Raw genomic sequence first — 23,114 nt, 5'->3', positions numbered from 1 at the left:
GTGATATACAATGGATTTGAGAATGATTGTCTTTGTCTTGGCCTACAATCATCCAACTGTCGTAATTTGATTCCAACAAAAGTGAAATACTCCCTCTGAAAAGTTAAAGGCCACCAAGGAAACCATGGTCAAAGAAGAAAATCAGACACTTATGAGAATCAAGAGGAAAGAAGGCCAGATCCCATCAAATCTAAGCTCAGGTTTCAAGTTGAGATCTCCCCGCAAGACGACTTTCAATTTTGATTCCCCTGAAATATCCTATCCAAGAGTAGCAACAGAACCTCCATGATTGTCCCTTGTAGAGAGAGCGAGCAGACTGGTTCTGGCTCCATGAGATTTACAGATTTTGCCTTAATCCTGGTCTTCTCTAGTAGAAGAACAAGATTAAAAGGAATGGATTTCTGAAAGGAAATTCTGACTTCCTTTATAAATTGAACTCACTCGAAAACTAACCCCAGGTCCCACTGTATGGTGGTCTTTCATGCCTCATCCCCAACACTAAATATCCTTGCTATACAGCCTGATTCTCAAAACCACCAAGGTTATACAAGAATAGAAGGATCTTATAGGGAAGAATCCTCTGAAGTAGCACTCCCTATTTGCATCTTCAGAACTCTATCCAGGAGAGTTTTGAGGCTCCCGGCAGGCACATACACAGAAGACTGGATGCCAATCTGTTCTACCAGGATATTCAAACCCATAGCTCCTTTCTTTTCTTGATCAAAGAAACTACTAATTTTGGAGCTTTGCCAGGCTGATCTGAAATCCATCTGAGGGCCCCACCTAACCACTAGTAGGCAAAGGCTGCTTCTACCAGGCCTTACACTTGGAGGTCTCAAGAGCATCAGCTCAAAACAACTGTCTTTGCCATGATGTTTTGGCAAACATTTGGGTGTAAGATGACATGAGCTGCTGCCAAGTCCTGCAGGAGAACATCATCCTGGACCAAATCTGATTTACCTTGCTAACAGAGGGCTAGATTCCCTCAGTTTGTTCACCTCAGCTAATGTGATATTACTGACTGCCACCACCTAGGCTTACTTCTTCCCAGCTTAAAGCCAAGATTTCTTGAGCACTAGACACTACGGACGTGCATTTGTTGATTTGTTTCAGTGGTATGATGTATCTCCCGAATGGAAAGTAGGCAGGCAAAACTGATGGTATGCACATATTTATTTTTAACTTTTATATACCAATGTTCCTGTATAGGATACATATCGCACCGGTTTACACAGAAACTGAACTGTCACCGTGAGGCGGATACAATGAACATGTGGTACAATGAACATACATATGTAGGCAGCCACCCATATATGCACATACCATCAGTTTTGCATGCCTACTTTCTAATCACGAGACATGTGTACTGCAGAAATGAATTGACCAACGAATGAACATGCCTTCTAGACAGTTGGCTCTGGTCCTCAGCCTAAATCCTTTTAGTTCTCCACTAGGACTCCTGTGACAGGAGCCTTTGTCCCCACTTCAGCTGTCCTGGATCATAACTCCCCTCCCAACCTATAAGGATTTTACAGAATATAAATGATTAAAGGCTCATTTCTGTGGTGCAAATCATGGAGACTCCAAATCCAAGCTTTTTGGTATTATGAAATGATTGATTCCGAGGAAGGAAGTGATGTCACCCAGGGAGATGGCAGCTTGAATTCACAACTCCTAACCCAATCCAGCAATTTTTAGCCATCAGAGCGCTCCAATCCCCTGCGACTTCCAATAGTCTGACAGATTTGTGGGAAAAATTTGAGATGTCCCAAAAGAAAACATATCCGGACTTGAAGCATTTCTCCTTCACTAATAGGGAGGTAATGCGGGCAACAGGTATTGAAGAGGTGGTGGAAGAAGGTTGCGAGGGCAATGCAGCAGGGCACGCCCCAGACTGACGTCAACGAAATGAACGGGAATGAAAGCTATGTCCCAAGAGCTGAATTTAAAAAATGGTTTACATAAGTCAGGCAGGATATGACCAGGATCAAGGAGGATTTTGGTGAAATGGTGACTGAGCTGAGAGGGGACACCATGGATCTGGGTCAGAGAGTGGAGGAAACAGAGGCCCAATTGGAAGAGCAGGCTTCAGATATGATCACAGTTGTCATGAGGAAATGGCAGGCTTTACAAAAGTGGCAGAAGAGCTGGAGGAAAAATTAGAGGACCTGAAATAGGTCAACTTCGCCCAAATAAGCCATTCATCCAGATACGGATGCACCAAAGTGGCTGGTACTGCAAGTTGGAAATCCACCTGAAGCGGATGTTTGAGTCTGCAGTGGCTCTGCAACCACCACCATTCATCTTGATAAAAGTTCATGGCAAGGTCACCAGGCCGAAGGAGAGAGCCCTGAAATGAAAATGCTGCCCTAGCAGTACCAGCCACTGGAATTGTCTTCTTGGTCACCGCCGATACCTCCATGTCCACTTTGGGAACCCTCAGGAGGTGCAAAGTCTCTTCCCTCAGGTGAAGAAGCTTAGCCATAACCCTACCCAACTTCAGCCTTGCCTCCAAGAAGATCAGGAAGTCCTAGTTCACCAGCTTCCTGAACGTAGGTAACTAGAAGGCACTTGGAGGACTCCACACAGTGTCCATAATTGGATTCACTCCCTCATTATCCAATTCCTCCTGAGTCACCTTAATACCCAATTCCTCCAAGACCTGGGGACTAAGGGGCCTCAGCAACAAATGGACCATGCTAGGATTGTCCCTCTCCGAAATCAGAAATTTTTCCGGACCAGGGTCATCCTTGGCACCATTAGGATCTGCATTGGGGGATCACAGCCATATCCACATCCCGATCCGCCCCTTGCTGATCATGGTGGTCCTCCTGCAGCTCAGTCTTCTCTCAGGGACCCTTTTCCAAATCCGCATGACAGTCCCAGGCAGTACAGCATATCTCCGGACCCTCTGAGGACCCCCACACCTTAGGCTTCTTAACCATGGAACGAAACTATTTCCTTCGGACACTCCCCCCCCTACTCCCTTATGCATGAGCACAAATTACGGGAAAACACCTCTGGGTCATCTATCCCTTGTCCCCGCGGGGTGAAATTATAATCTCCTTCTCGAGTTTCATGTGCCACAGGAGAGAGGGGTAGGGTTGGTGGGGGAATCTGTCTCTGGTGGCCATGAGCCCCAACCTGCCACCCACCATGGGTTCAGGCCCCCATCAATGCAGCCCCTCCGGAGACCTTTTTTCCCCTCCTGCCGCCTCTGCCCACTCAACGCAGAGGAAATAGGTATTCTGCCGTGCGCCAACCAGAGCTCACAGACGCTGCATGCCACAATCCGAAGCTTTGGTGTCATTTTTGTGCGCCCAAACGCAGCTGGCCACTGTGCAGTGCTCAACCTAACTAGGCTGCCCATGCAGTAAAGCACTGCACCATTCCCCCCCCCCTCCCCCCAATGCTGAAATCGATGGCATGTGGGCAGCAAATAAAGCTGCAGCCCCAACTGAAGCACTGTTCCTGCCAGTGTGCAAACAGCCGCCCTCAGACAGGCGGCACACGGGAATAATTTGAGCCACACCCGCAGCCCCAGAAATACCTGCGTCCGTGCTAGTTTCCGTGAACCCCCAGTTTGCTGAGCAAACAGAGCCAAACAGCCCTCCCACCTCACTGCAAGGACCAACAGCTCCTGCTGTCCAATGTCCTTACACCACAGAGCCTCAGATTGGCCTTCCTGCCCCTGTTTTTTTTTTTTTTTAAATAAACTTAACAGAACAGAGATACTTCCCTGCGCAAGCCCTGTGAATGAAGCAAGGGGGACCTCGAAGGACCTAGTCTCCTAGCTACTGTACCCCTCTGTGCACTGCGGACAAAGCCCAGACATTGTTTCCAACCCCCGGTCGCCTGGTTCCACCTGAGAGATGGTCCACGAAGGAGCCTAACACCTTAGGGAGCTTCCAGCTTCTTCTCCATAGCCCTAAACTGACTTTTTTCCCCCTAGACTGCAGGTTTGCACCTCTACCATCTGCTGGAGTCAGAGAAATACTGAGGGGACTGCAGTTGGCAGTCTCTGATATGTAACAGTGGTTCTGACACCATCTAGAGAGGTCTTGAATGAGTAGATGTGACTCGATTATTTTCACTTTCGAATAATAGAAGGACTAGGGGGCATTCCATGAAGTTAGCACGTAGCACATTTAGGACTAAACAGAGAAAATTCTCTCTCACTCAACTCACAATAAAGCTCTGGAATTTGTTGCCAGAGGATGTAGTTAGTGCAGTTAGTGTAGCTGGGTTCAAAAAAGGTTTGGATAAGTTCTTGGAGGAGAAGTCCATTAATGGCTATCAATCAATTTTACTTAGGGAATAGCCACTGCTATTAATTGCATCAGTAGCATGGGATCTTCTTAGTGTTTGGGTATTTGCCAGGTTCTTGTGGCCTGGTTTGGCCTCTGTTGGAAACAGGATGCTGGGCTTGATGGACCCTTGGTCTGACCCAGCATGGCAATTTCTTATCTACTGGTAGGGAGGCAAAACCCACTTGTCTGGACTGATCTGTGTATGAACAGGAACCAGAGATCGATTAGATTGAGCAAATTAGGTATAGTTTGAACAGGACACATTTGGAATTGGGAAGGGGCTGTCATTTGAAACAGTGAGATTTGCACTAAGATGAAATGGTAGATTTACTTATATGCAGACCCTTTATTCGATCTAGAGAATAAGGAATCTGCAACAGAATAAAACATGAGGCATATTGTGACAGGGCTGATGGAATTAAAGCAATAACAAAAGTCTACACTTTGTTGGGAGTTTTGGGGTTTAAACCTAGTCATATAGTTGCTTAGGAGAATGACTGATGAAGTTTTGGAGGAGGATGCTTGGGACTTATGTTTTCACTTGACAGGGAGGAGCTCAGTCTCTTCAAACATTCTAAAATAATGGGTACAAGATTCTATATAGATGGTATATAACTCCAGCTAAGCTGCACAAAATGTATCCTTCAATCTTGCATCTCTGCTGGCATGGTTGTGGAAAGAGGGGTGATTTCTTCCATATTTGGTGGACGTGCCCTAAAGTGGACCATTATTGGGATATTATCAGTGCCCGGATAGGTGAGATCACTGGTTATGAGGTGAAGAAAGATCCAGAGTTATTTTTCATTACCGTGGAAGTGGGGGATATGGGAGAGGATGTGAGGCGTCCGATATTATGTATAATAATGGCAGATAGATGCAAATTGGCTGCATGGTGGTGCAAAGAAGTCCCACCAGAAGAAAATATATGTATGCAATCAGAGTATTTTTGATGGGGAAACTTATTGCTGTATTGCATGATACATTAGCAAACAGAGAACCTGGGGACCCTATTTGGTGTGGAAAGGCAACGGGATGGATAAGTGAGATATAGTTTGTAGACGCTAGTGGTTTTAAGGAGCACACCGATACTTTTAACTTCTCATGATGGGGGGGGGGATAGAGTCTGGTGGGTATATTCATCCAAATACTGTTATGCTCCCATATGAAAAATCAGACACAGGTGGTTTATGTTTCCGTGTTTACAGCTTTTTTTTTTTTTTTAAAACAAAGGATTGATCCTGCCAAAATAGGAGCACTAACCAGGCCTTGTGCTATGTGCTCTACAGAACTGCATTCCTCTGTAGGGGCCACTGCTCAATCTGGGGAATCTACCCAGTTTTGCTTTGGCAGAGTGCAGACCTTCCATGGATTATACCCTACAGTTGTGAACATAAGTTTACATGCCCCTGGCAGAATTTGAGATGTATAGCATTAAGAAATCATGACTGTTCAGACAAAACAAGTCTTATTTTTAATGTTTCAAATTAAACGATTATGAATCACAGAATAGCACAAATCATTAAAACTTTGTCCAAAACTGTCATTTCTTGGACTATCGACCAGACAGTAGTGGGTGTGAAGTTATGAAGAGATAACTAAGTTGTATAGCTTTGCAGATCTCTTGAATGGAGAAAGCTCAGGTGAGCAATTGAAGGAGCCATAGCTCTTACCTGATGAGCCTTGACATTCTATTCTGAAGCCAGCCAATGCCAAAACTGTGATACAGTCTGCTTGCCAGCTGGACAAAGTATGATTGGCAACTGCCATGTCTAGTCAAGTGGGATCATAGGAAACTGTTGAGAAGCCTTTCATTGTGGCAGAGTTCTCGTCAAGTAATAAACTAAGGCCCTATAACAGTCCAGTGAATAGAGAGTGTTCTCACCTTTGAAACTTAGGATAAGCACAGAGGACCACTCTGAAAGACTGCAGATATGGAGAGTATGAAACTAATGCTTGTAGCTCACTGACGTCTAATCAAAATGATAGCAACTAACACTGCCACCATGTAAAACGTCAAAGAGGCCAACTTCCTCAGCATGTGGGGGGAAGTCTTATCAATTATGCTAAGACTGAGAACTCATGGAACAGGTGGTATCAAAACCAAAGGCATTGTATATCACAAGCCCTTCATGAATTTTTATAACAAAAAGTGAAAAGATGTTGGTTTTCCTCTTACATGAAGATGGTAAGTTGTGATGGCATAAAGGAGAAATACTACTTACCTGATAATTTCCTTTTCTTTAATGAAAACAGGTTAATCTACAACCAGTGAGTTATGCACCTCTACCAGCAGATTGAGACAAAACAAAGCTCACAGTACATATACCCCTGCACGGACATCAGCCAGCCAGTATTCTCTGTAAAAGCCAACTGTAGACAACTAAACAAAACATGATCATAATTAACAGAGAGTCAATTCAAGCACTCAGTTAACAGGAAAACATTGAGCTCAGACAAAAAGTGTAATACCATATTTCCTCCAGACCTAACCAGAAAATAAGCCCTAGCATGATTTTCATAATATAAGCCCTACCCCAAAAATAAGCCCCAGTTAAGAAAGTCAGCCAGATGGATGCATTTAGTACGTCCGTTGCAACACACGACAGACATACTTAATTATAAAATATAGTTAAATATAAATAATATTGACATCAATACTTAATTATAACTTATCATTTATTTTAAGTATTTGTAAATACCCAAGTGGGTGCCTTTGGAAGATAGGTAAATGCCCACATACAAGCTCTCACTGCCAAACCTCTTTTCTTCGCTGCAGGGATTGGCTCCAGTTCTGCCATGGTTTTACTCCGGTGGGCTTTCTTTTTTGCTGCCACGGGGATGAGCAAAAAAAAAAAAAAAGTTGATACTATGTGAACATCGTCCTCAAAGTAACCTCAAGAAGAAGTTACACAGTGGTCAAAAGGTGAGACCCACCCAAAAATCCAGATTAAGATTCCACAAAGGCACCGGCAACCGCAAGAGGGGGACGAAGATGCTTCACCCCTTTCAAGAACTGGGCGACATCCAGATGGGCTGACAAGTGTTCATTATTCACTTGACCTTGGAAAAAAGTCAAAAGCTGCCACCTATACCTTCAAGGAATTAAGGGCCAAGCCCTTAAAACAATCCTGAAAAAAAACCCAAAATAAGTGAGATCTTAGCCTAATGAGAATGAACACTTCTCGTTCCTCACACCAGGCCTCAACCACTTGCCAAACCCAAAAATAGGCTAAGTGGAGAACTTTCATGCTCCAAGCAAGGTGGAATATCCATGCTTCAGCCAACTAAGCCCTCTCAAGGGCCAAACCCTAAATCAAAACCTAGTCGGATCTTCGTGAAGAATAAGCCCCTGCCATAGCAGATCCCTATGGACCGGTAAACAGAGGAGAGTCCACCAGGAGCAATGTGTGAGGCTGAGATCTCCTGAAGATGTACTTCTGCCAATTCCATGAGCCGGACTATTTCTTGCGACACTTGCTGGCTCTTGGTTCCTCCCTGGCAACTGATGTAAACCACTCATCGCAATGTCAGACATCATTTGGACTGCTTGACCTTGTAAACGGTCGACGAATCACAAGCATGCCAACCAAAAGGCATGGACTTCCAGCTGACCGATGCTCCAGAAAGACTTTTCTATACCCCAGCGACCCTGCACTGTCAACTCCTGATAGTGAGCCCCCCCCCCCCCAACCCTGGAGGCTCGCATCTCTCATAAGTACTAGCCAGTCTGGTGTTCGTAGGGGAACTCCCTTCCTTAGATGATCCTCTTGCAACCACCACTACATTTGGATGCTAAACTCTACCGGTAACTGAAGCCGTATTGAGTAGTCCTGAGACTGTGGACTCCAACATGCAGGGCATGTGCGCTGAAGAGGACACATATGCCCTTGCCCAAGGAACCACATCTATGTTGGCTGCCAATCTAAGCACCTGTAGATAAGACCACGCCATCAGGCATATTGTTTGTGTCAGTCGCATCTGAGTCAGTTTCTGAATGTGGATTTCTGGCAGGAACAATCTGCCTTGCTTCGTGTCAAAAACAAACACAGAGATACTCCGGTATCTGGGATGGATGCAGATCACTCTTGGCCAAGTTCACCACCCAACCTAATTTCTGTAGCAAGGAGATCACCTTTGCGCGAGGCTTGAACACTCTTTCATGCTCTTGTCCCAAATTAGCCAGACGTCTTACGTGCGGGTGGACCAGAATGAAGTTGGCCGTAGAGGCAAAAACTCATAATAAAAACTTTTTAAAGGTTAGGCCTGTTCAGCTTGGAGAAGAGACTGCTAAGGGGAAATATGATAGGTCTTTAAGAAGTAGATGTGAATCGGTTATTTACACTTTTGGATAATAGAAGGACCAGGGGGCACATTTAAGACTAATTGGAGACCATTCTTTTTCACAGCGAGCACAATTAAGCTCTGAAATTTTTTGCCAGAGGACGTGGTTAGTGTAGTTGGGTTCAAAAAAGGTTTGGATAAGTTCTTGGAGAAGTCCATTAACTGCTATCAATCAAGTTGACTTAGGGAATGGCCTCTGCTATTACTGGCATCAGTAGCATGGGATCTTCTTGTTTGGGTACTTGCCAGGTTCTTGTAGCCTGGTTTAGCCTCCGTTGGAAACAGGATGCTGGGCTTGATGGACCCTTATTCTGACTCAGCATGGCAACTTATGTTCTTAATGCCACCCTCTCTCAAACTGCTACCACCACCTCGACCTTGGAGAAGGTTCTGGGTACGGTGGCCAAACAAAGGTTGTGCTAAAAAATGATGCTCCTAAACAGCGAAATGCAGAAAACAGTTGATGCTCCAGCTAGATGGGGAAATGCAGATACGTCTCTGATGATTCCAGAGGCATAAGAAACTCCCTCGGCCTGTACTGTCCTTTTCACAGAGCATAATGTTTCCATGCAAAAACGAGTCGTTCACAAATGACAGTTGACCTCCTTGAGATCCAGAATGGGGCAAAGGAATGCTCCTTGGTTAAAAGGAGCAACACTGTGTGGACAACGCTCATCTTCAATTTCTCTCATAACAACCCTGTTCAGGCTTTGTAAATCCAAGATACGTCCCAATTCCTCTGACATATTGGAGATAAAAAAAATAGCAGGAATAGAAGCCCTTGCTACGTTCTTTGGGAAGGACAGGTTCTATCGACCACTGACTGAGGAGAGACTCCACCTTGCAATGAAACTGAACCAAAAAACTGATCTAGATTAAGGCCAAACATTGGTGTAGTACTCAAAGCTGGAAGTACACAAAGTAACCAGACTCCACAATTCTGAGGACTAAACAGTCTTTCATGATCTTCCTCTATTCAAGGAAAAACTGAATTCTCCCCTATTACTGGAGGGGTCTGGGTCAGAGATTTAACATCAAAAACTAAGCCCAGGCTTAGGTTAGTCTACTGTTACATCTCAGGTTGATGTCTCTCACATACATCCTCTAGCCAGCGGCATAGGTGGAATGCTATACCCTTGAAATTGATGGAATGTCACAGAAGGACCCCTTAAAAGCATGTACACCTGGAGGAGGAAGATTTGTCTTCACCAAAAGGGACTGAATAGCCACACTGCTCCTTAATCTGGGTGACTGTGCACCCAAAGAGATACTCCCCAGAGCATAGAAATACCAGCAAACTTGTCACAGATGTAATCCTGCAGACTGCTTGCTCTTAACCAGGCCATTTAGCATGCAATGACTTCTGCAGAGGACATGGCTGCTATTTCAAAAGATTCATATGCTGATCAGATAAAGCATCTTTTGCACTATTCTGCATCCAAGAACCTGGCAATAGCTTTCATGCTCCCTGTCCAGGGACTCCATGAGGGCTACAACTTGTCCATGCAATCATAAAGTATTGTACCACCGACAGATGCAATACTGTGCACTCAGGATATAACCCATTATGTAATAAGGGGATCAATGCATTCAAAACATGCATCCAAACCAGTACATAGCTAATTGCATTTACATGTGATGAGTGCTATGTTGATGAGGCTAGTAGCTAATACCCCCAACGCACACATTTTAACACTCAAAAATTAATGCCAGCCCCAGAGCTGGCAGTCTTGAGAAATCCCAAAAATACTGCTTTTCTGTGGCGATATTAAGTCTGAGGATCCCAGAAAGCAGCAATGTGGGAAAAAAAAATGTTACAATGTCTTCCCAGTGGTCAAGTTAAGAAAACAGACACTCAATTTTACGAATATCTGTTTTCCTAACCCATGCGTAGCCACTTCTCCTGGGCGCCTGATGCCAAGAAAGCGCTAGGGATGCATAATTTATTCCTAAAACCTTTTTAATGCAGCGGCTCATTAGCCTACTGCATCACGTGCTCGGGAGAAGTGGATGGGTACACGTTAGGAAAGCAGGTACTCAATCATGAGCACCCGTTTTTTCCCACACAAATATTGTATTTGCCTTAAAGTTGGTAAGCCGCAATGCGGGAATTCAATATTGAACTCTGGAATACTTTCCAGAGCCTGCTTAATTCTGATTTGAAATCCAGCTTCCTAGTTGGCAAGAGGGTGGATTATCTCATTCTCAGGTCCTGAAGAATTTGATGTACCAGGCTTTGTCATTGGACAGAAGGGGTTTTCCAGGATCTGAAGTAAGCCAAAAACCTCCATGTTTAGGTCCTTGTCCCTCCCAATACTGACACTAATGACCTTCCCCAACTTGTCCAGAATTATAGTTTAAGTTCTTCTGGTGGAGATGAATGCTCCAGCAGATCAGGTAACTGATCAGAGTTGATCCCTATAGACCAATCCTCTGAAACAAGTGGTGGTGGGATACTAACCCTGTACCCCGATAAAGATTGTGATTGAGTTGGAGATGTCTGTCACCTTGAAGAGGAAAACTCAAGGATAAAGTCTGAGCAGGGCATGCCCTGCACTTCATCCTCTGAATACTGGATGGACTCCACCACAGAGGAGACAGTTTACGCAGAAGCAGGCTTTTCACTGGCAATTCTGATACAAGAAACTGTGGCAATGAAGTGGAAGAGACTGACCCTTATGCAATTAATCGCCCTTACAGGAGAGGTTGAAAAGTATCCTGTCTGGTCACCGGCCAAAATAATAAAGAAAATTTTCATCAGTTCCATGATGTGATACACAGGCTTGACCTCTGGGCCAGAGCTGAGGAAACATCCTATTCTTAGAGAATAAGAATCTTAGGAGGCATGCACTGAATTTAAAGAACTAGCTTCCTTCTAGATTACCTGTACTTGGGGGTCACATGGAGATCAACACCACAATCAAGGAGATCTGACATTTCCAGAAGCAGTGGGAGAGAGACCTGAGCTGGGTGCTCTGAGCACACAATACTGAGAACTCTAGTGGTTCTAGAGTGTGGATAGAATAGGTGAGAAGATGACAAGGGCACCTTCTGAACCCGAAATGATGGCACTTTGAGTCTCCTCTGGGCCCCACATGTGCCAGAGCTTCCCCCCTTCCTTGATTGCAACCAGCTCCACCACAAGCTTCTGCTTCAACAGTGCAGAGAACTGATCACTCCTGCACAGCTAATGCTAACCACAACAAAGGTGTCAAATGGCAGTTGGTTTTCTTTGTCAACAAGTTCAGGGAGGGAAAGGTGGCTCAGGCGTGTCCTGGCTCCAATGCTTGATCCCAAAACTACAGTGGATCCAGAGTCTGGCACTACAGGTAGGGGGGAGAACTGCTTGAGGAACTATCACTTCTCTCCCCCCCCCACTCAGCATTCTCTGGCCAGCCCCTGATAATTTACCTCAACTTCCAAGACTACAATTAGCACCAAAGATGTTTTTTGTTTTCTGAGAATGGGTCACTGGATTCATTAGCTAGTTCAAAGTCTCAAAATTTGACCCAAAATAATCTGAGCAAGAGATCTCAACCAAGTCTTCAAGCCAGCTTTCTCACTACAGAGACTGCTAGCTTTCATGAGCTGTGTCAACTATTTTGGTAAAGGGATGACAGATTGAAATAGCTTGCTCAATTCAATCTGAATGATTTTGACAGTCATAATTAAAGATAACAGGCAATATTAATGGTTAATGCTGAGTCAATGGAAAGGGTGCTTTCTAGGTGAAAAGAGAGAGGTTAGGCAATCCCACAAACTCCATAAGAACCTCTTGCAGTGAAGCTGGTAATTTATGGACATAGAGAATTAGTATTAAAGATTCACCCCATTGACAGTTAAGCTAGTTATTGATGGGCTTGACGTAATCAGTATTAACAGTCAGGGAGGTGTTGGTTTGGTGCCTTACAAAGATAGCAGTCTTGATGCAGTAATAACGCCCCTGGACATCAAGGTATGCACATAAATGGAAATCTAGGTTATACCCTTGACTGTATCAACAACAGCAATAGCATGGTCTCCATGTGCTCCTGCAGACTTCTTTTTTGGACAGCAAGTCTCCTGCACCCCATTTTCAGAACCAGTAGACCACCAGTGGGCTAAAATAATTAGGGCAAGACTTAGGAACCTTATGCTCAGAGTCTGCAGCTCTTGCTCCCACTACCTGCTTCCTGAGTAAGGAGAAATTACATACCTGATAATTTTGTTTCCTTGAAGTGGGTTATGCTCTCCTGACAGCAGATGGAGATGGAGCAAGCTGACATCACAGTATATATACTCCTGCAGTGACCCCAGCCTGCCAATATTCTCTCCAAAAGCAACTGTGTACAGACTAGCAAAAAACTTGATTAATAAACAGTCAACCATTACTGTACTCAAACAAGAACACTGAACTCAAGCAAGGAACTATGTACCCCAATCTAGGGACTGGATGAACACCTACTAGTAATCCCCTGAAACACACAGCCCCACAGGAGGACTGCTGACACAATCAATCTGCAGCCATGGGTTGGAAGGTAAGTTCATCTGTCTACACTAATTAAAACAAAATTATCAGGTAAGTAGTAATTTCTCCTTTCCTCGCTTTTAGGCAGATGGACTCAGGACAAGTGGTATGTACCAAAGCTACTCCCGGAACAGGGTGAGAAGGCTGCCTGTGGTCCAGGCAACATCACATGTGCAAAGACAGCGTCCTCCCGTGCCTGCACATTCAGACAGTAAAACCTGGAAAAAAGTACATAAGGAAGACCACGTTGCAGCTTGGCAATTGTCGACAGGAGAATCTAAACTCCACCCATGGCACTGCTTGAGCCTTAATGGAATGAGTCTTCACCTGAGTAAGCAACGGCTTTTCAACCTCTACATATGCAGCTGTGACTACCTCTTTAATCCAGCAAGTTATTGTAGCCTGTGAAGCTGGCTTGCCCTGCATCCTTCCACCATGAAGGACAAACAGGCAATCCGTCTTTCGGAAAGGTTCAAAAAGCTCCAAATACCGTACGACAAGTCTCTTGGCATCCAAGAGATGCAGGAGGCAATACTCCTCCACGTCACTGACCTTATTCAGGGATGGCAAGGAAGTTGATTAACTCAAAAGAAATTCCAAAACCATGTTAGGCAAGAAGGATAGAACAGTACTCAGCTGTAACACTCCTGAAGTCACCCAAAGGAACAGCTCCTGGCAAGACTAGGCCCACAGCTCAGAAATTCTATGCGCAGAACATACAGCCACCAGGACACTGTCTTCAAGATCAATGACCACAAGGAAAGGCTACGCAGCAGATGGAACATAGGGCCAGGCAAGAATCCAGCACCAAATTAAGACTCCACTATGAAACCAGTAACCACAAGGGAGGCTGAAGATGCTTTACTCCCTTCAAAAAACAGGCCATATTAGGATGAGACAAGGAATCACCATTCACAGGGCCTCTGAAGGCAGCAATAGCCACAACCTGTACCTTCAAGGAATTAAGAGCCAATCCATCATTTAACCCACCCTGCAAAAAAATTCCAGAATGAGTGGGATCTTAACCGAACAAGGAAGAACACCTTGACCCTCACACCAAGCCTCAAACATTCTCCAAACCTGCACACAGGCCAAGGAAGAAGAATTTCCGAGCATGAAGCAAGGTTGCAATCACCACAGAAGAATACACATGCTTCAACAAGCATGCCCTCTCAAGGGCCAAACTGCAAGACAGTGTTGGGATCTTCGTAAAAGGACAGTTCCCTGCTGCAACAGATTCTTGGGTAGAGGAAGACAAGGGGGTCTCCACCAGGAATCTTCACAGATCAGCAAACCTTGGTCTTCTTGGCCAAACTGGTGCCATCAGGAGTACCATCTCCCTTTGGCCTTCAATCCAGTGAACTATTCTGCTCAACAAGGGCTACAAGTGAAAGGCATAAAGCAACCCTCCAGCCTGATCTGTATGAAAGCATCTATACCCAGGGACCACGGATTGCTCCTGCGACTGAGGAATCAAGGAACATTCACATTGCGAAAAGTCACCAGCAGGTGTAAGAACAGAAGGCCCCAGCAATCCACTATCAGCTGAAATGCCTCATCCGACAATACCCATTCTCCTGGGTCGATTCTCCGTACTGAGAAAGTCTGCTCTTGCGTTGTCTTTTCCTGCAAAGTGAGAGGCCGAGATCTGTAGATGCCCTTCTGCCCAATCCATAAGTCGGTCTATTTCCTGCGATATTTACTGGCTCTTGCATCCACCCTGTCGATTGATGTAGGCCACCATCGTTGCACTGTCAGACATCACTTGGACTGCTTGACCCTGCATTTTGTGGCTGAACTGCAAGCATAGCAACCGAACTGCCCGGGTTTCCAGGCGATTGATGCTCCAGAGGGACTCTTCGGCTTCCCAACATCCTTGGACCGTCAAACTCCTGACAGTGAGCTCCCCAACCCTGGACACTCACATCTGTCATGAATATCAACAAGTTCAGGGAAGTCAAGGAAAATACCCTCTCTCAGATGAGCTTCCTGCAACCACCACAGGAGGCGAGAGCAGACTTCCATCAGCAAGTGGAACCAACCCAAATAGTCCTGAGACTGCAGGCTCCAACAAGACAGCAGTGAGCACTGAAGAGGAGTGCATATGGACCTTCGCCCACGGCACCACTTCCAGGGTTGCTGCCAAACAGAGCATCTGCAGATAGGACCACACTGGCGGGCATATAGTGCTCACCAACTGACACCTGTGACATCAATTTCTGAATCCAAGCTTCTGGCAGGAAACCTTTGTCCTGAACACCCAGATACTCCGACAACAGATGAGTGAAGACTGCTCTTAGCCTGGGTCACCACCCAACCAAACTCCTGCAACAAGGAGATCACCTTGCAGGTCACCAGGCAGCTCTCTTCCTGAAACTTGGGCTCAAATCAGCCAGTCATCCAAATACGGGTGTACCAGGATCCCATCTCTTCTCAACGCCACCGCTACAACCATAAACTTGGAAAACGTTCTTGAGGTGGCAACTAGATAAAAAGGCAGCACCCGACACTGATAATGTCGCCCAACACTGCAAAACACAGAAAAACTGGTGCTCCAAACGGAAGGCAATATGAATGTAGGCTCAGCCACACGTGAATGTGGTGGCTCAATCTCTAACACCAATCCCGGTAGAGAGCGCCTCGGTACCTCAGGTACAGAGGGGCATGGAGGCTCATGTACCCGGACTAGTTTCACTAATGGCTCGATGGCCATCGATGCAGTAACTGGTCCTCCAGATGGAATGGAGTCGTCTCGATGACGTCGTTTCTCTCGATGCTCTTTACCTGACATCAAAGAAGCAGCCACCGATGCTCCCGGAGTCAAGAGACGGACAGTCACCGGTTTTCTTCTTTCCTCTGTGCTTTTCGGGGAAGAAGGAAGTGTCTTCGTTGACGACTGTGTGGAAGTCGATGGAGTGACCTTTTTGAAGAGATCTTCCATTTTGTCCAGCTGGGCACGCCTGCCCTTCGGAGTCATTTGAGCGCAGGTCGAACATACACTGACATTGTGACTGGATCCGAGGCAAAGTACACAGATCTCATGTGGGTCTGTTATCAACATGGTTCGGGGACAATTTGGACACTTCCTGAATCCCGTGGCCATGTTTAAAAATAAGGCCGGGAAATAGTCTGTGGCCTGCGGGTACCGATGTGAGGTAGCAGGAACAGATTGAAAAAATGCCTGAAACTGTACTCACCGAATACGTTGTCGAAGGGAGACCCTTATAGGGAAATTTGTTTTTAAAGAAAATTTTAATTTTCCATAAGGAAAAATTTGTGAGAGAACTCACAGAGCTCCTTAAATGCGAGGCAAACTGCAGCGCGGGAAAAAAAAACAAAAAACTTAAGGGAGACCCCTGTGGCTCGAGGGATCATGGCATGCTCAGTGTGCCAGTCAAAAGTTTCTACAAACTTTTGACTGCCACACTGTTTCTAGAAACTTTTGACAAAGTTTTCCGTGATAGGGCTCTGTCCAGTGACATCACCCATGTGAGGACTATCATCCTGCTTGTCCTGGGATAACTCCCTTTTCCTCGTGATAGCGAAACAAGATGTGGTAACACAGGAACTGTTTGAAAATTTAAGCAATAACCATTCTTGATAAATGTTGAGGACCCAACAAAAAGAAACTAGGCATCCGCCCACAGGTACTTGTAGCTGTGGCCTGACCAGGCTCAAAGACTGTTGGGATTTTTGACTAGGAGGCTGGTGCGGCTTTGACACTTGCTGAGAACGATTCAGTCCTCGAGATAGGGTCTACTGTGATTGCAATCTGCTGGTATGGTGGAGAATGTATGAGAAAAAATGGTTTCCAATAGGCTGATAGTAATGCTTTGTCATTGCTTGGTTAGTGGGCGACATGACATGAGTGATGACTCGGCCATTCTCTGCTCTTTAAGTTGGGATACCATTTCTTGAAGCTTCTCTCCGTACAAGCTCTCCCTGTCACATGGAAGGTCCGTGAGCTTGTCGTGGACTTCTTCGCAATTACACTTGCTTGGAGCCATGCCATCCTTCTGGCCACAATGGCTGTTGCCGAAGGGCAGGCCTATGTATCAAACCCTATGTAAATTGTGCTGAGCAGATGACAATCCCTCTTCCATGTCCGCTATACCTTGTCTCTGCGGACTATCATCTGCAGGCTGTTGTGCATCAGATTTCATCTTTTAAAAGTATTTGTATAAATTCTGCATTATGTAAAATTGGTGCTGCTGGATCTTAGCATTGCACCCTGGAACACCTTTTCCTGCAACCACTGCAGCGCGGGAAAGCAAAAAACTGAGGAGAGACAGCCAGGCCTGCAGGAAGGCACCATGCAGGCATATAGGAGCAAAGTTTGAATGTTCTAGGAGAAATTCCTGCACTGGGCCACCAGAGGGCACACCCAGACAGCATGGCTAATTCAGCCTGCTTATCTACAGGAAAAAATTTATTGCATCTAGTAATACTTACGAAAACTCAACATTTGTTTTGGTCGGAATAAGTCATGAAACATGGTAGCTCAGTTCATTGACTCGCTATTGCTCACACATGTTCACTGGCTTAGTTATTTTGCACACACACACACACACTCATTGGCTCGCTCATTCTCTATTGCTGATACACATGCTCTGAAATCTACAAGCCCAATTATGTAGTACAACAATGGAAAAAACAAACATTCCTCACAAATGGAGAAATTACTTACCTGATAATTTCGTTTTCCTTAGTGTATAAGGATGGACTCAGGACCAATGGGTATAATGTACTCCTGATAGCAGTTGGAGACTGATCAGATTTCTGACATCAGCCCTAGTACATATACCCCTGCAGGAAGTGCAGCTCTTCAGTATTCTTCTTGAAAAGCAACTGTGGATATATGAATGACTGAATAATTTGAACAACTTAATTTGAACTGGTTGAATTGGTTATAGCTGGAGACCGCCAGTGCCCTCAACAGAGAAGCATCGACACCCAGTAGGATGGGTGTTCTAGTTGGAGAAAGGCATGGCTTACCAGTGAATCATTCGCTGTCTGATGTTACTCGATGATTCCATGAATAAAGGCAGCCGTGGGTGGGATGCTGAGTCCATCTGTCTACACTAAGGAAAACGAAATTATCAGGTAAGTAATTTCTCCATTTCCTAGCATGTAGCAGATGGACTCGGGACCAATGGGATGTAAAAAAGCTACTCCTGAACTGGGTGGGAGGCTGCCCATGACCCACTTAGTACTGCCCTTGCAAATGCTGTGTCCTCTCGAGCCTGAACATCCAGGTGGTAAAACCTGAAGGTGTGGATGGAGGACCATGTCGCCACCCGACAGATCTCGGTGGGTGACAGCATCTTTGTTTCTGCCCAGGACACTGCCTGGGCTCTAGTGAAATGGGCCTTGACTTGTAAAGGCGGTGGCTTGCCTGCTTCTATGTAGGCCGCCTTGATTTCTTTGATCCTGCGGGCTATGGTTGCTCGCAAGGTCACTTCCCCTTGCTTCTTCCTGCTGTGAAGGACAAATAGATGGTCCTTCTTTCATACAGATTCCAGGTATTGGACTAGGAGTCTGCAGACATTGAGATGGCGTAGACTGCGAGCCTCTTCCAAATTCTTATTCTCGTCTGGCGATGGTAGCAAGATTGTTTGAGATGGAAGTGAGACACCACTTTGGGGAGGAACGACGGAACTGTGCGTAACTGGATGGTTCCCGGGTTGAGTCTGAGGAACGGCTCCCAGCAGGACAGTGCTTGTAGCTCGGATATATGACGGGCCAAACAAGACTGCCAGCAGGAAGGCTGTCTTCAGTGTTAATAGTCTGAGAGACAGGCTGCGGAGAAGTCTGAAAAAGGTTCCTGCTAAGAAGGAACCGGCCACTTTAGGGGTGGTCGGATCTGCTTGACTCCTTTTCAGAAAGTGGGAGACATCCGGGTGAGAGGCTATGCTGCCACTCTCGCTCTTGGTTCCGTAGCATGACAATGCAGCCACCTGTACCTTGATGGAGTTGAGAATCCCTTCTGTAGTCCGTTTTGCAAGAATTCCAAAATCGCAGGAATTTTGACTGACTGTGGTATGATGTCACGGTCCTCGCACCAGGCTTCGAATATTCTCCAAATCCTTATGTTAGGGATGTGGAGAACTTGCGTGCTCTGAGTAGGGTGTCAATTACTGCCCCCGAGTATCCGCTCTTCCTCAGGAGAGTTCTCTCAATAGCCAGGCCGTAAGAGAGAATAAAGCTGGATCCTCATGGAGGATCGGTCCCTGTTAGAGCAGGTCTCTGGGTGGAGGTAGTGGGAGGGGGCTCCCTGTCAGCAGTCTTCGCATGTCTGCGTACCATGGTCTTCTTGGCCAGTCTGGAGCCACTAGAAGTACTGATCCCCTGTGGTGTTCTATCTTGTGGATGACTGCGCCCAATAGGGGCCACAGCAGGAAGGTGTATAATAAGTTTCCTGTGGTATAGATTCCCTGGGACTGGGGTTCCTGCCTGCAGCTGAAGAAACTGGGCACTTGGGCTTTGGACCGGTTTGCCAGGAGGTCCATGGTTGGTGTTCCCCAACAATTTACTATCAATTGGAATGCTGTGGTCAACAACCTCCATTCTCCTGGGTCTAGACTTTCTCTGCCGAGGTAATCTGCAGCGACATGGATGGCCGAGATCTCTTGAAGATTCGCTTCCGCCCATGACATTAGGGGGAGGGTCTATTTCCAGAGACACCTTTTGGCTTCAGGTTCCTCCCTGACTGTTGATGTAGGCCACTGTCCAACATTACTCTGACCACTTTGTCTCAGTCTGCGACCGAACCGTAGGCACGCTAGTCTGACTGCCCGGGCTTCTAGGCAATTGATGTTCCATCCCGACTCTTCTTTGTTCCATTGCCCTTGGGCGGTTAAGCTCCTGGCAGTGTACTCCCCATCCTCGTAGGCTGGCATACGTGGTGAGCAGGATCCAGGGTGGTGAGGATAGTCTCGTTCCCTGGCTCAGATGGCCATCTTGTAGCCATCGTAGTTGGGTCCGAACTCTGTCCGGGAGTTGAAGACATACGGTGTAGTTCTGGGACAGTGGATTCTATCGTGATAGTAATCAGTGTTGTAGGGGTCTCATGTGAGCTCTTGCCCATGGCACTACTTCCAGTGTGGATGCCATGAGGCCGAGGACTTATAGGTTGTCCCATGCTGTGGGGCGAAGTTCGCTCAACAGGGTTCATAACTGGGTCATCTGTTTTGATCTCTTTGTTGGTGTCAGGATGACCTTGTTTGGTGTCGAACCAGATTCCCAAGTATTCTAGAAATTGGGAGGGCTGCAGACAGCTCTTGTTTGTGTTGACCACTCACCCGAGGCTCTCCAGTAGAATTTTGGCTGTTGGTTGCCTGGTGGCTTTCCTCTGGGGATTTTGCCCTGACCAGCCAATCGTCTAGATAACTGTGTACGCGGATTCCTTCCTTCCTCAGTGTTACTGCCACCACCACTATGATCTTAGTGAACATCTGGGGTGCAGTGGCTAAACCGAATGGTAGTGACCGGAACTGGTAGTGACTGTCCAGGATTGAGAACCGTAGAAAACACTGATGCTCTTGATGGATCGGAATGTGTAGGTAGGCTTCCGACAGATCCAGGGATGTAAGGAACTCTCCCGGTTGTATCACCCTTATTACTGAGCGTAGGGTTTCCATGTGGAAGCGAGGAATCTTCACGTGATTGTTGACCACCATGAGGTCCAGGATGGCCTGAACATTCCTTCTTTCTTGGGGACGATAAAATAGATGGAATAATGTCCAGTATTTGTTGTGGAGGCATCGGTGTTATAGCCTCTTAAGGCTAGCAATCTGGTCAGTGTAGCTTCCACTGCCATCCTCTTGGAAGGGTCGTGGCAGGGGGATTCCACAAACTTGTCCAGGGGGAGGTGGTGGAAATCCACATAATATCCCTCTCGAATGATGGATAGACCCACTTGTCCGAAGTTCTCTCGACCCATCTTTGGTAGAATAGGGCAAGTCTGCCCCCATGGCTTCTTCCTTTGGACGGGTCGGCTGATTTTCATTGTGGGATGCGGCTGGGGCCAAGCTGGCTCCCCTTTTGTTGTGCTTGTTCCGAAAGGACTGGCTTCGGCCTGTGGGGAGGGCCGCTTGATATGCGCTTCTATATGGGTTGAAGCGCTGCGATCCTCTGCCCCTGGAAGTTCGGGGGGGGAAGGATCGCTGGTTTCTCTTATTCCTGTCCTCCAGTAGCTGCAGCAGTGGGGACTCGCCCCATTTGTTGGCTAGTTTCTCTAGTTCGCTTCCGAACAGGAGGGTTCCCTTGAAGGGTATACTTGTGAGTCTCGTTTAGGAGGATGCATCGGCAGACTAGTTTCAGAGCCAGAGTTGTCTTCTGGCTGCCACGTGCACCAGATCAGAAGCAGCATCCGCGAGGAATGATACTGCTGGTTCCAGGGCCTCCCCGGGAGTGTTGTTCCTGGTCTGTGATAAGCAGGCTCGTGTCACCACGGCACAGCAGGCCGTGATCTATAAAGACATAGCGGAAATGTCAAAGGACTGTTTGAGGATAGATTCCAGACGTCTGTCTTGAGCATCCTTGAGTGCTGCTCCTCCCTCCACTGGGATAGTAGTGCGCTTTGAGACCGCGCAGACCATGGCATGCACTTTCAGACATGCCAGGAGATCTTTGGCGGCTGGGTCCAGAGGGTATATGGCTGCCAGAGCATGCCCCCTTTGAATGTAGATTCCGGGGCATCCCATTCCAGGTCAATCAGTTGCTGGACAGCTTGTAATAGTGGGAAATGACAGGAAGTCTGACGGATTCCCTCTAGTAGAGGGGTTCGTCTTAGGTTCCCCTGAGGTACTTGTGCCCGGGATAGCAAGCTCTTAAGCTGTGTGTGACCAGGTCTGGAAGCTCGTCCTTGGTGAAGAAGCGTCTCATGGTTTGGTGGGTCTCTGTCCCCGGGAGTTCCCCTTCTTCCAGGGGTTCTGAATCTTCATCCGAGTTGTCCGTGTCCCCGAAGGTGGGGCTTCTGGACGGTGAGATCACTTCCCTGGGCATAGAGGGTCCCGGGACGTTGAGGTCCTCTGGTGGAGCTTGTGGCCATGTTATAGGAGGCCTCGGTTGCATGTGGACGAAGGTATGCAGACCTTTGAAGAATTCCACCCAGGAGATAGATGCTGGGTATAGACTAAGGGGTGCCGTGTCCCTGGGAAGCCCAATTTGAGGGGGGGGCCCGCTGTGCAATGCTAGGTCCAGTGTACTGTTCGAGAGGCTGGAACCCGGTACCAGCTGGGGAGGGCCATGAGTTGGATCCCCTAGGGCCTCTTCGCACTGTATACACAGGGCCGTGGCCTCCTCATGCTGTGCAGCTCTAATGTGGCATGCTGGGCAAAGGTCCTGAGCCTTGAGTTTCTTTTCCGGTGGTGCCATGGCTTGTGCACGTAAGCTACAGTTGTACGCTCCAGTGTGTTGGAGCTGTGCGTGTAGGTTTGTTGCGCACTCGGGGAGTTGTGCGTGCTGTTGTACGCACAGCACAGTAAGCGTGAGGCTACGTGTGCGCACAGTACTTGTGCGCACGGCTCGCCTTTGTGGGGGGGGGGGGGGGGGGGGGGGGGGGGGAGAGAGAAATACCTTCGCCGTGCTCAAGGTTGCACCCGCTGCCTCTCAGCCTCACCAGATGTCGGGTGCAAGGTCCCCGCCGAGGTTTGGCCGCCGGCCCGAGGCATCGCGGAAATCACCTCAGGAACTCTCAACTGGGGGAGGGACCCAATGGGTGACACCACAGGAGAGTGGGGCTCGCCTGTAGAGGTAAGATTTCTTCACATTCTTTTGGTTTTCTTTGATGAAATTACTCTGTGTGCGAGCGTGCATAGAGTCCCTGACTGCTATGGAGACGGAAAATACTGAAGGGCTGCACTTCCTGCAGGGGTATATGTACTAGGGCTGACGTCAGATTGAAATCTGATCCGTCTCCAACTACTATCAGGAGTTATATACCCATTGGTCCC

The 23,114-nt window shown here is 46.9% G+C and overlaps 1 protein-coding gene across 2 annotated transcripts in view; it reads right to left on the bottom strand.

Moving 5' to 3' along the window:
* Positions 1 to 23,114, bottom strand: part of SLBP (stem-loop binding protein) — an 84,555-nt gene that overhangs the window by 45,111 nt on the left and 16,330 nt on the right. The gene's annotated exons all lie outside the window — the stretch shown is intronic.

This window comes from Rhinatrema bivittatum, chromosome 1 (genome assembly GCF_901001135.1).
Source record: "Rhinatrema bivittatum chromosome 1, aRhiBiv1.1, whole genome shotgun sequence".
In the NCBI taxonomy this organism is placed as follows: domain Eukaryota; kingdom Metazoa; phylum Chordata; class Amphibia; order Gymnophiona; family Rhinatrematidae; genus Rhinatrema; species Rhinatrema bivittatum.
Note: the sequence above shows the minus strand (reverse complement) of the source record. Positions and strands in the feature narration are given on the sequence as shown.